Consider the following 14708-nt stretch of genomic DNA (forward strand, 5'->3'; position numbering starts at 1 on the left):
AAGCAATTTATTGATAATTAAGCATCTTTGACATATGCTCGTATAATAATCCTAAACATGCACAAAGAATGAATAACCATCTTAGAATCCAAGACTTTTCTTGTCTTTCAAGAGGAATATTGAATGAGCCAGCAGCTTATGACCCATTACCTGAGAAAGAGTGCAAACCCCTTTTCGGTTCCTCCCGCTTTCGAGGTCATGAGCTGCATCTGTGTTAGTCATGACAACGATATACTCTTCAACTTGAGTGCTAAGCCTTATCACATAATTAGACGTGCCAAAATACAATGCCCATGAGAATCAAATCGGAGACGCGCCTCTTCACGTGCCCCTAACCCGACCAGCTATGTTCTATATGCTCATCGAGCCTATTGACCTTCTCTTCAATCAGTTGTATACATATGCTTGGATATTAGTTAATATTTTTAAAATTGGATCTTTAGCCACGGTACAGTACAGAGGAACCTTAAGCTTTAAGGGCTAGGATTTTTCATTTCTGGGTGTCTTGGATTGTGGAAAACTCAACATGGTTCAGCAAAGTGAGTTTGAGGAAGGAGATGGAGGAGTCAAGTTCTACACATGGCTGCCAGTAGCCAAGCAGGAACCCAATTCAGTGCAAGAATAACTCAGTAAGGGGCCTTTCTTTCAACCAGCAATCGCTGCGCCTCGATTTTACCTCACTACCTGCGCCATTGCCCCAGTTCAAAACAAGTATAACTCAGTAGAGCCTTTCTAACCAGATGATGGTTGGAAAAAGCAAGGGTCTTGGGAGAATGATTTGAGATCATGATAATGCATTCTCGTTCACTTCATCTGACCTCTGCAAAGGCTACACTCTCTCTAGGATGTATCTCAGTCTAGAACTGATGTTTTAGGCATTGTTATAAATATCGTTTTTTGGTATTAAATGACGAGGTTTTTGTTATAAATATCGTTTTTTGGTGTAATCTTGAAAGTTCAAGAAACTTGAACCTTTTCTTGTTTATAGCTAATATTAGGAGCCATCTAACCTTTTCATTTTGGAAGTCATTTTCCGGAAAAGAAGTGGTAGATCCACACATGATCAACAATCGGTCAAACAGCAGAGGCGAAACCAGAAAATTTCTGTCTAAGGGGCACTATTCATATGATGTTAAATTTTTAAGGGGCAAAAATATATAAATGAAAAAAACTGTAATGAAATATCAACATGAAAATATTTTTTTTTTTGTTGGGGGCCCGTATGGGCGATTGCCCACACATTTTGCCCACACCTGCCTGCATGCTCGTGCAGAACCAATAAGCTCTCTTCAAGGTTCAGATACATGGTGTCTAGCAGGGGGGAGTGGCCGCCCGGGCCATGAACCGGTTGAGCCCAGGAATTTTTTTTTTTACATTGAAAAAATCAATTTTTTTTATTTTGGCCCGACCGATCGCTCCTCGTCGCTCCTCTTAGCCCGACCTTAACCCGGCCCGCAAATCGTCTTGGTCCAACCCTAAAAAAAATCCTAGCTCCGCCCCTGGTGTCTAGGGTTTCGTGCATAGCTGAAGCAGGAGCCAGATCCAACTTATTTTGGATTATAATGAGACCTAACAGTTCGTTTAGAGTTCCGTCTTATGTTTTGGATTTTAATTGGTTATTTGGATCTTAGACTTGATGGTGAATATAAATATCATTAATGCAAGACAGATTAAGATTAACGAACCCTAATCTGTCCGCACTCATGACTAAGCTAAACTATGCTTAAAACTAACTAAAACTCAAAGCAAATGACTAAACCAACAAGAAGAACAGAGGAAAACTAACAAAGCTTGCATGCCTTTCTATAGTTTGCATACGAGGAGGAGAGATGGTCCAACAATCAGGATCTCTTTCCAATAACAGCCACAGGTGGTGTATTATTGAGAGAGCATTGAGGAATTTTCCATCCAAACTTGGATGAAAAAAATCTAAGAATATATATATATATATATATATATATATAATTTATTTAATGGGGCGACCACGATTTTGAAAAGAAAACAAAAAGTCGCTTGAAAGGGGTTGAGTTTCTCAACTGCATTCCCATCTTTGCTCTTTTTTTCCTCCTTCCCCTTCTCTCTGTTGAATACAAGCATCTCTCTGTTGAATACAAGCAGAGTCAGGTTCGCTTGAGCTTGACTCAAAAAACTCGAGCTTTATAGAACAGGCTTGAGCTCGACTCGGTGATATCGCGTCGAGCTCGAGCTCGGACTCAAACTTAACTCACTTAATCAGTCTCGTTTCTTTTGAATCGCTTTACTCATTTAACTGGTTTCTTTTAACCAATTCAACTACAAGGTGTTGAATCGCTCGGACTCAAACAAGCCCGGACATGCTTGTTTGGAGTGATGATGGCAAGGAGAGCTTTAAGGCAGGTGTAATTTTAAATAAATGTCGAAGTCAAGGTGTTAAGGAGTGGTGGCGAAGGAAGCTTTGGGTTAGTTATGCCCCTGCTAAGAGCTGCTGGCACTCTTACATAGCCTGTGAAGGCAGACTGCCCACTCTTGATAGGATTCAGAAGATTGGAATTCATCTTGCCAACCGTTGTTCATTCTGTCATTGTGAGGAGGAGACTAATGCCCATGTTTTAATTAACTGCAAAGTTGCTAAAGAAGTTTGGAGGTATATTGCTGCAAAGTTCGATAGAGCGAAATTTCCTCAAGGTTCAATTGCAGAAGCGTTCAAGCGTTGGCTCCAAGCGAGGATAAAGGAAAAATGGAGGCGTCGGTGCTGGAGGATGACATTTTTAATAGTTTGCTGGAAATTGTGGTGCTTTCGAAATAGATGCTTCCACGACAGCCTTCCACCCCAAGTTGGCAGGTTCAAGGAAGATGTTTGGAGGAACTGCATAGACAGCTTCTCCTCTATCAAGTGGGCCACAGAGGATGCTATTAAGCTGAGAATCTGGACTGAAACCGGACTCAACACTGTGAACACCATTGGGGCTAATAGAGAGGGGATGTTAATTAATATTGTTAGCGCCTCCACTCGGCAGGGTCCTAAAATCACGGGATTAAGTTATGGAGATGATGGACAAATGGGTTGTGCCGTCATTATTAACGTGCGCGGTAGGATGCACGAAGGAGAATGGACTGTCTTGGAACGCATACTTAGTTTTCATAAAGACTATGGAGGTGACTATGTTATTGTCTCCCCCACTAAAGAGTGGGTAAGGAAAACTCGACAACAACTGGAAGGTAGAAGACTACATTTTTGCTGGAATGGGTGTCTTCAAAATGTTCACATGCGTATTACTGTAAAGCAGGGGGCTGCGACTGTTGACATAGGTCGTTTAATTATGGAACATGCCAGTGATACTCATGATTATTTTGCTGATTTGAAAATGTATATGCATAGACGGTAGGATATGGTTGTCCTCAATTTTTTGTGAAGGGTTAGGTCAATCCTTTGTGCGTATTGTTGAGGTCCTTTTTGGCCTTCCCTTGTACATATCCATTTTGTTGGAATAAAGGTAGGGGGCCTAACCCCGAAGCAAGCTCTTTACTTCAACTACAAGCTACCACGTCTCCTAAAGAAAAACTTAGCAACAAAAAGACTCTACTGGTGACACATTCATGTGGTTGGGCCTGAGTTGAAAACAAGTAAAGAGTTTTTGCAACTCAACTCGTTTAACTGCCTCTTTGGTGTTTCGCTTCACGTTTTACTAAAGGCTTGGGCTGCGTCTATTGACTCTCCTCTCATCCAGGAAACGGAGAGGCTCATTGAGCAGCTCAGGCGCGAGCCGTTCAGCCTGGAGAGATCTTCTTCTACACCTAATCAACTGCCAAGCACCTAGGCACCAGTAAGGTGCTCTACTCGCATCCGTAAACTAAGAGTGATCTTCTCCTCCTGATTTGAAGATTGGCTGCTGGAATGTGCACAGGTGTTCGATGTTGCAATACTCAATCGTAGGAAAAACGGTGCCTCACACCGAGGCATTGAAGGTTTGATGGCGTCGCTCGTTTGGGAGGTCTGGATGTGGAAATGCTGGCTGTTTTATTTGGAAAGCTGTGGCTCCTAAGCAACAATGTGGTTTTCACAGGTTGAATTGTGAGCAGGAGGAGTTTGGAGTTGGTTATATTGTTTTGCGCTGTGGTTCTTCTGCGGAAAAGGAGGGATGGGCTTAAAGGTCCGTCTTCTGTGGTTTTTCTCTGCTGGTGTGCGTAGTTGTCCTTTACTTTTCTTTTCTTTCATGTTGTTTTACTGCTGGTGCATGCGGGTTTGCCTCTTGATATTTTGTTAATGTTGATTGTCCTTAAAAATTGATTTCAGTCGAAGTTAAGCCAAAGCACCTGATGAAGCGATGAAGAGTACGTAGCACCTGCATGAATCTAGAAATCTGTCACACTTACAAGTGATATGGAAGTTCGATCATGGAAGGATCAATGCTTCCGACATAATAATAGTCTTCTTGTGCAACATCAGGTGTCTGCAATTCAATAACAAAGCCGGTGAGGTTGATATAAGTAATGCCTTAGCAGTGGCAGCAGTCGGATCCGTCCTCCTGCCATGAACTCAGCTTGCCAGGTAGGAGAAAATTCAGAATGGTGTGCTTGATCGAAGGAGTGCTGTACTCTGCTTTGAGAGGCAAAGCCCTGCAGCTACTATGGTGGAGTTGGTGTCCCCTCCGCCACAGCACAGGAGATGAGAATGGCGGCGAGCAGCTAATTAACAGGGTGGAGATGCATCTGTGCGGTAGCAACCCCATTGATGGATGAAGCATTGTTGGGTACGGGTATTATAGGGCAAAAAAAAAAACGGGTATAATATGGGAAAAAGACGGTAAATTTTTAAAAAATAAATAAATAATTCTGATAATTATTTAAAAATAAAGTAAATGAGAAATTAAAAAAAAACAGTGAAAAATGACTAGATAAGCAACAAATTAAAATTAGATAATAAAAACTAACAGTCTAACAAATGCATAACTAACAAAAGTTTTTTGCCTTTTTGGATTTATTTGGCCGTGGGATTCATATGGGAAAACATAAAATGCAAATGCAAACATGAAAATGTAAAATATAGCCAACGTCAATGGAGTTTCGACACGATGGCTTTCTGATTTTGGGATGATGTGGGGAGGAAATGCAGATGGCAGGAGCGGTTCGTATGAGCGAAGGAATCACAGAGGGGGTAGAAGCATCACCTTGGTGATATTCGGAACCACAGAGCGCAGAGCCAACGTACAAAAATCACTCTTCTTTTTGTACGTTGCTTGATAAAAGGGTTTATGAGATTTGAGCAGGCTAACAATCATCGTCAAGCAACAGGACGCATAAGCAACGTAAGCAACACATACATGCATTGACGCATACGGCAACAAGAAAAATGCAGGGGTGTTTGAATGGAAAGGAGACTTCAACCCGAATGAAAACGAGATGGAGACAAAGGAAGTCGAATCTCGAATGCCCTCCTCTTCAGCCGGATGAAAACGAGAAGAAGACGATCAGACTAGACGAAACCAGCCGAATGCCGAATGCCGAATGCCTTGCTCTTCAGAGTTCAGAATAATCTCGAACGCCTCTCTGTCTCGAGCAGTCGAAGACTCACGAAGAACGGAAGAAGAACTCAGAACCGTCGAAGACTCACGAAGAAGAACTGGTCGATTTCAAGTTTTTAACCCTAAGCCCTCTTTTGCTATGTGAAAATACTCTTTTGCCACTAAAAGGTCGAACAAGTTTGAAAAAAAACAAATGTTTTAAACAATATTACAACTGTGCCATTTTCATTCTTGGACCGTTGCGAAACGAGTTTTAGACGCGTTTTATACGCATTTTTTAAAATTTGCCGTTTTTTTTAAAAAGACACGTTTTATTCCTGTTTTTTTCGGCTGAAACGTTTTTGACGTTAAATACGCATTTTTTTTAAAATAACACCGTTTTTTGTGACAATCGATGAAGCAAGGAAGAGTATGTAGCACACCATGAATCTAGGAAATTGTAAGTTTACAGGTGATGGAACAAATGAACATATATTTAAGCATAATTGCATAAGTGAAAATGAGATCATACACTGATTGAGATGGTGAACCATGTGCCTGTTTGCACGTTGATTCTATCTTAAATTAAACTACTTCCAATAGAGCATTTGAAGGAGAATTAGTTAAGTAGATCATCGAGTGCTTAGCTTCACATTTGGACAAATTGCTCACACTAAGAAAAGAAAATGAAAAATATAAGCAAATGGCATTGCCCAAAATATCTAAAGAAAAAGAAAAAAAAACAAATTTATCTCCTCATAAAAAACACCCAAGGTCGTTTGAATGGGGCTGGAACACCACGGAACAGAACGCACTATTCCGTTTTTGAGATTGCCAACACAAACGTCGGACATTGGACAATCAGGACAAACTGGACGCGGGAACGTGGGGTATATAAACCCACCCTGTTCCAAGGCTCTGGCCCCCGATGCTCGATCTCCCTCTCGAAGACACTCTCGAGCTCAAAACCCTCGTTCTCTCTCTCGCGCTCGAAACGCTCGAGCTCCCACTTCCCTTCCCCCTCTCACCCGCAGGCTCTTCTCCTCCGTCTCCCCTCTTTTTTCCTGCAATCCAACCTTTCTCTATCCGATTTCCCCTCTTCTCCACAGGTGAAGCTTTTCACGCACACACTATTCTTTTGCTCACTCACTCATTCTCTATCTCCATGTTACAGCCCTAATCTGTGCAAGGAATCAGCTGCAACCCTTCGGGGTGCTCACAGATATGTCTAACCTGCTCTCTCTTTCTCTCTCTCTCTCTCCCCCTCCTCTCTCCCTCCCTCCCTCTCTCTATCTGTGTGTGTGTGTTAATAGGGAGTATCTATCGTTGTTCCTCTTCTTATTCTCTTGTTAAGGAAGCAGAGCCAGCGAGCGAAGATCTCTCTTGATGAGGCAGAACCAGCGAAGATCTCTCTTGATAGACAACTAATCTGAATATCGAGATCCCAAATTTTTCTCTAAGGATTAGCTGCTCAAGTTTTTCTCTGGTATCTCGAGTATGATGGCTAAGGATTTGTTATCCTTATCCCTTGCCTGTCCCCTGCCTATATAAAGAAGAGCATAACATCATTGTAACACAAGACAAACTAGTCTAATGAAGTTTGTTTCTCCTTCTTGGTGGATGTAGACAGTAATGCCGTGGATGTAGGCAGTAATGCACCACGTAATCTTGTTCTTCTCTTGCTCTTTGTCCCTCCAAACTCTCGTTTCTGTTTCAATCCCTCTTCATGATTCTTAACATGGTATCAGAGCACCACAGGGTCAAGAGGCCACCTACTCGCCGTAAATAGAACAACTTCTGTTGGTCGTTAGACTTCTTGCCCTTTATCGCCACAACCTGTATCGACGACAGCAGCGTCTTGGAGCTGCTTCTCCAGCAGATTCAAGGGCTTGAGCACATACCCGCTGAGGAAGGTGAACCAATGAACATAATCGTTGAGAACGATTCCTGGTGACATGAGAAGCTCCGCTGCACGTCCACCCATTGTCGATGCCGCTCTGTGCGCCATGGGCCTGAAGCAGCATTCTCACCGTGACAGAACGGAACGTCTGACGGCATCTCTCTCCCGTCGCTAGTTACAGACGCAGCCGAGGGAAGAGGAAGACTGCCGGCCCAACTCTAGCTAAGCAGAGATCTTGCGATAAGAGCAGGTGTGAGTTCTATAAACTATTCTATTCTTATTTTAAGGGTGGATCATCTGATCAAGGCAATAACACTCTTAAGATTACCTCACAACCTCTCACAGGCCCAAACTATCTAAGTTGGGCAAAAGCGGCCCAGATTGTTTCTAAGCAGTCGTTCAAAGGTGGGATACATCAATGGTGACATAAAACCACCAGAAAAAAATGATTCAAAATATCGTGAATGAGAGAGTGAAAATGACATGGTTATGTCATGGCTCATTAATTCCATGGATTCATCTGTTGCTAATCTTCTTCTTTATGTGGAGACGGCAAAGGACATTTGGGACAACTTGAAAGAAATGTTTGGTGAACAGAACAATCTCGCCCGTGTTTATGAAATTCAAAATGAGATTGCGCAACTCGCTGTGGGAGATAAAGCTATTGCTCTCTACCTCGGCCAAATGCGTAGCCTATATGATGAATTACTTCAGTATCGCCCAGCAACTTCTGATCCAGAAGTGTATAAAAAAAGATTTGATGAAGACAAGATCTTTAAGGTTTTGGCAGGCCTCGGAAGAGAATATGAGACTCTACACAGCCAGGTACTTAATTCCAATCCCCTGCCATCTTTTAACAGTGTGTGTCAAATGATACAACGTGAAGTGGCTCGAAGGAAAGTCATGAATGTCCCTCCAAAACTCGATGTCAATGACAACAGCAGTGACAAGATGGTGTGTTATACAAAAGGCGATAACAAACAAAGCGACTTCAAATCTGGTGGCGAAAGCTTTAGTGGCCAACGGAGTCGATCACGTGTAAAATGCACCCACTGCAAGAAAACCGGGCATACCCGAGAACGCTGTTGGGAACTTGTTGGATGTCCTACCATAGAAAAATCTTCAAGGCCACCAGATCTTGCAAACTTTGTGACTAAAGATGATCTTGAGAAATTTTTTCAGTAATTTGCAAAGACTACCAACCTCCTTACATCTCAACCTGTCGGGAACTCGAATGAAGGTAAGAACTTTGCCTTAGTGACAATTTCTAAATGTTCACCTTGGATAATTGATTTTGGAGCCACCAATCATATAACCGGTGACCCAACAAACTTAGATGAGGTAAACAAAGGACAAGAGCAACATATTTTTACTGCAGATGGGAGTTCAATTAATGTCGATGGCATTGGCAAAACTAGTTTTTTTGACAAAGGAATCAAGTCTACTATTTTGTATGTTCCAAAAATAAGTACCAGCTTGATATTTGTTAGCAAGATAACTAAATCTCATATTTGCTTGGTTATTTTCTCGTCAAAGGATGTGATTTTTCAGGAACAGGGCACGAAGAAAGTGATTGGTAAAGGTCGAGAACATGGTGGTCTCTATGTCATGGATTCATGCAACGTTAGTCTTCTTACTAGTAGAAAAAATTTGAACCAGTCAAAATACAAGAAGTGGCATGCTCGTCTTGGACACATATCAGATGGCAGTTTGCAGCGGCTTGTTCCCAACCTTGTCTCTGAACATTGGGCTTGTGATGCTTGTGAATTTGCAAAATTTACAAGGTTATCATTCCACACTTCTAGTGAAAGGTCCTCTAATTTATTTGATTTTGTTTTCTTTGATGTTTGGGGACCTGCTCCCGAGACCTCTTATTTAGGATTCAAGTATTATGTTTCCTTCATTGATGATAAATCTAGAATGACATGGATATACTTTCTTCAGAATAAAAGTGAGGTTCCTAAGGTTTTTGAAGAATATTATAGCATGATTTTAACTCAGTATTGCATGAAAATTAAAAAACTTCGGTCTGACAATGGTGGTGAATATGTCAATGACACTCTAAAGTCATTCATGGCAAAGAAAGGCATTGAACCTCAGTACATCTGTTCAGGGACACCTCAGCAAAATGGCGTCGCTGAAAGAAAAAACCGTCAATTACTTAATATTGCTCGTGCTCTTATGATGCATATGAATGTTCCTGCTTATTTTTGGACTGATGTTGTTGCCACTGCATGTTACTTGTCTAACAGAATTCCAAATTCTAGTATAAACTATGAAATCTCTATTCAGCTTCTACTTGATAGAAAGTGCTCTGTTCAACATTTAAAAGTTTTTGTCTGCATTCAAGACCATCTTAGAAACAAATTTGAGAACCGTGCTGTGAAATGTGCTTTTTTGGGATATTCTAGCAAAAAGAGAGGCTATAAATGCTATGATCATTTGATTGGAAAACTTTTTGTCTCTCGTGATCATAAATTTTTTGAGGAACCTTTCTTTGAGACACCAAATCAGGGGGAGAAAACCAACAATAGCTCCATGAACTCCTCAAATTTTACCACTGAACCTGAACCTATTTAACCCATCATAGATCATTTCCTCGAATCAAATATACCTACCACTCATGATATTACATCCAACTCACCTATTGAAGCTCCTCAACTTATTACTAACCCTATCGCCCTCGAAGAGCCTATCACTTTATCCCAAGACATACTCCTAGAAAACCAACATGTGCGTCGATCATCCCGTCTTACAAGACCACCTACAGAACTCAGTGATTATTATACATATCTCTCTACAAACCAAATCCATTCCATTGATCAATACCTAGCCCTTGAACATCTCTCCCCAACCTATAGAAACTATGTTCTCAATACTTATCTCCACATCGAACCAAAAAGTTTTGAAGAAGCCATCAAACATGTTCAGTAGAAGGAAGCCATGAAAGAAGAGTTGAATGCTCTGGAAAAAAATCAGACTTGGGATTTGGTGCCTCTTCCTGAAAGAAAAAAATTAGTTGGGAGCAAGTGGATATACAAAATCAAATACAAAAGTAATGGAACTATTGAACGGTTCAAGGCACGGCTTGTTGTAAAGGGGTTCACTCAAACTGAAGGAATTGACTACTCAGAAACATTTGCTCCAGTTGCTAAAATGAATGCTGTCAGGACTTTGTTGTCAATTGCAGCAAATAAAAACTGGAACTTAATGCAACTAGATGTGAAAAATGCCTTCCTCAATGGAAAGCTTACTGAGGAAGTGTATATGGAAATTCCTCCCGGTGTAAACAGTCAGAGGGGCTATGTATGCAAACAAAAAAAAGCTCTTTATGGTCTCAAGCAATCTCCTCGAGCATGGTTTGCTCACCTTAGTGATGCTCTTGTTCAATGTGGTTTTAAACGGAGTTCGGCAGATTACACCATGTTTACTCGTGTTCATGAATCTAATACTACTATCCTATTGGTATATGTTGATGACATTATATTGACAGGTGATGATGATCTTTTCATGCTTCGCGTGAAGACATTTCTTAACAAGCAGTTTGAGATCAAGGATCTAGGAGTCTTGCGGTACTTCTTAGGGATTGAAGTTGCGCACTCAGATAAAGGTATTTTCATATGTCAGAGGAAATACATTCTTGATCTACTTAAGGAGACAGGTAACATTGGATCAAAAGCTGCCGACACACCTCTTGAAATGAATGGCAAATTTAAAACTGATGAAGGTGATCTTGTTGAGAATGTCCAAAGTTTTCAAAAACTTGTTGAAAAACTTATTTATCTTACTGTCACCAGACCAGACATCATGTATGCTGTCAGTCTTATAAGCCAATTCATGCACAAGCCCAGGTCTTCACATGTCGATGCTGCTCATAGAATCCTTAGGTACCTTAAAGAAACTCCCGAGACAGGAGTTTTAATGAAGAGAGGTCAGACATTAGATGTCATTGGATATTGTGATGCTGATTGGACAGACGACCCAAATGATAGGAGGTCAACCTCTGGATACTGCACTCTTGTTGGAGGTAATCTTGTCATATGGAAGAGTAAAAAACAATCTGTGGTTGTCAGATCAAGAGCAGAAGCCGAATACAGAGCCATGACAACATGCACATGTAAACTGATATGGATTAAAGCCTTACTAAAGGATATGAATATTGAAACTAATGGACCTATGAACTTGATGTGTGACAACATGGCCGCTATTTACATTGGAGCTAATCCGGTGTTTCACGAACGAACTAAGCATATAGAAGTTGATTGCCATTTCATACGAGAGAAGATCTAAGATAAAACTATTCAAACTCTTCATGTCAAAAGCGACAAGCAATTGGCCGATATATTTACCAAAAGTTTGACAAAGGAAAAACATCAAGCTATAATTCACAAGTTGGGACAAATAGACATCTGTGCACCAACTTGAGGGGGAGATTGTTAAGGAAGAAGGCAGAACCAGCGAGCGAAGATCTCTCTTGATGAGGCAGAACCAGCGAAGATCTCTCTTGGATAGGCAACTAATCTGAATATCGAGATCCCAAATTTTTCTCTTAGGATTAGCTGCTATCTCAAGTTTTTCTCTGTTATCTCGAGTATCTCTCGATGGCTAAGGATTTGTTATCCTTATCCCTCGTCTGTCCCTTGCCTATATAAAGAAGAGCGTAGCATCATTGTAACACAAGACAAACGAGTCTAATGAAGTTTGTTTCTCCTTCTTTGTGGATGTAGGCAGTAATGCCGAACCACGTAATCTTGTTCTTCTCTTGCTCTTTGTCCCTCCAAACTCTCGTTGCTCTGTTTCATTCCCTCTTCATGATTCTTAACATCTCTGACTGGTGTATTCCTTTCCCAAATCGTCTATTTGGCTGCTGCTGTGTTGTTATGTGTTCTGCTGCAGTTTTATGTCAAAGTTACAAAGTTAAAGTATCAAAGACGATAAGTATGTTTCCATCTTGATGTCCAAGGATGCTTTATGAAAGCACCTCGAATCCTTTATTACAGATCTGCAGGTTTGACGGATTGGCTTGAGCTATTCATTCGTGGTCGTGAACTAGGTAACACATTATCGGAATTGATAGATCCTAATTTACAGAAATCAGTTCATGAAAGACAAATGAATAGCTCAAACCAACAGGATCTGCAGTTCATCTTGTTTGAGCTTTTTAATTGGTAAAACTACACTTACTTTCTCTCTTTTTCGAAGAAATTGTTTTGTGTTGTCTTAGAAAATTGCCATTTTGCTTTTCCTTTCAAGAATCTCTGGTGGTAGATTTTCTAATGTTATTCTATTAAACATCCCATGAGATTTTTTAAAGCATTGCAAATGCTCAGGTCCACCGCTGAAGCCTGTGGGGCAAATTTTACAAGCCTCCACGTGGTTCTGTGGGGGGCGTTTTCATCTTTTTTCACAAGGTCACTTTTCTTTTCTGTAAATTTACTTCAATGCTCAGGTGCGGATGTGGACTTTGTTATAAGCTTCTTAAAGGCTTACGATTAGTTGGCAATTTTTTTTTTGTACTAGTGTGAGTTGTTTTCTTTAGCTAAGCGGAAGCCGCTTTCTCTTGTTGATTTCTTGAATGCTGGATGTGTTGGTACCAATTACAGGTTTTACTTCTTTCAAAAGATTCTTCTAATTAAAGTTTTTTACTTGTTGCAGCACCGGTTGGGGGATCTACTCGCTAGCTAATCAGAAATTCTTTTCTCAGTAGATTTCATTCCTCAGTTACCTCATCACCATTGAGAAAAATAAGCAGCCCGTTGTTAGAATTCTGAATATTTGTTTTTTTTTTATTTATGCATATAAGAATCCACTCAAGGTTTAGTAGTAACATCCAACAAAATTATCCCAAAAGTAAGTTTATACTAAATCAACTAAAATTACTAAATCTTTTCCTTTTTCTCTTGGGTAGAAATGTTTATATCTTGGGGTCCATAGAAGACTGTTTGCTATTTTTTTTTCATTCTTTTATCTATATTTCATCTTTTAATATTTTATATATATATATATATATATATATATATATATATATATATATATATATAATCACAAATACCAGAGTTTTAAATTCTTGAGTATAATATGATGAGCTTGAAAAAAAACGAAAAAGAGAAAAAGTACGGTAAATTTTTAAATTTTTTAAACCAAAAATGGGGAGAAAATAAAATAAGTGAGAGACTAATAAAAATAACATGAAAAAAATAAGTAGATTTGCAATAAATAAAAAATAAAAAATGAAAAAAATTGTTTAACATTAAAAAAACTGAAAAAACACAAAAAAACTCATTAAAAACACTTTTTTTTTTCAAAAAAACATGTTTTTTTAGTTTTAAACGGCCAGTTAGTTTATCTTTTTTTTTCACATTTTTTTTTGAAAAAACTCTTTTTCTGTGACGATGAATTATATATATATATATATATATATCGCAAAAAGTATCCGTGATTACCATACGTGCAAAAAAAATTGGTCATTTATTTGTATGCTGAGGACTCAATATATGTTAAAAACAAATTTAAGGTTGGTTGAAAATTTCAAAGAGTCTATAATGAATTAAAATATCAAGCATTGTATTGTGGAATACTTTTTGCGGATCCAAGTAAAAAAGGTAAATGGAGAAATTTTTATTTCTTGAGAAAAATATATTGTTAAAGAGTTAGTAAAAATGTTTTGCATATCAAACTATAAATTTGTAGAAGCTGTTCGAAAAAGCGCTGAAGCTCTGCCCCGTCCCTTTGTTGGGGTCTAGAATTGTTTCAAGACTTTGGCAGCCTTATGGCACATGTCTGCCCTGTTCCTCTGTTGGGTTTTAGAATTGTTTCAAGACTTTGGAAGACTTTGGCAGCCTTATGGCACATTTCCGATACATATGTTTCAAGACTTTGGAACACTTTGGCAGCCTTATGGTACATTTTCAATACATATGTCAACTAAAGTATTATATTGTCACTGTTTACAGTCCAATGAATAAGAACTGTTCAGCAAACTCTCACCAGTTGGCCAGCTCCATGAATACCTTAATAGCAAAAAGTAAAAACGCTAAATAAATATATTATAGAAAAGATTTTTTTAGTTTACATTGTTGTACCGATCATGACTCCGCAAGTTTCACTAGTGATAGAAAAAGCACTCCTAATTATGTGTTTTGCTTGAGACTGAAGGTGATTTCCTGATCTTCAAAAAGTAGAATACTAAAGAATTCTTTGAGATATTCAATAAAAGTAAGAAGGGACGTCAGCACTATCCATGAATTTAATATTTCATAGTTGGTCAAAAGTATGTTGAAATTCATTGTCACCACACGCAAAATTGGTTGTGATTCTTGTGAAGACAC

This window comes from Nymphaea colorata, chromosome 14 (assembly GCF_008831285.2).
Source record: "Nymphaea colorata isolate Beijing-Zhang1983 chromosome 14, ASM883128v2, whole genome shotgun sequence".
NCBI classification, from domain to species: Eukaryota; Viridiplantae; Streptophyta; class Magnoliopsida; order Nymphaeales; family Nymphaeaceae; genus Nymphaea; species Nymphaea colorata.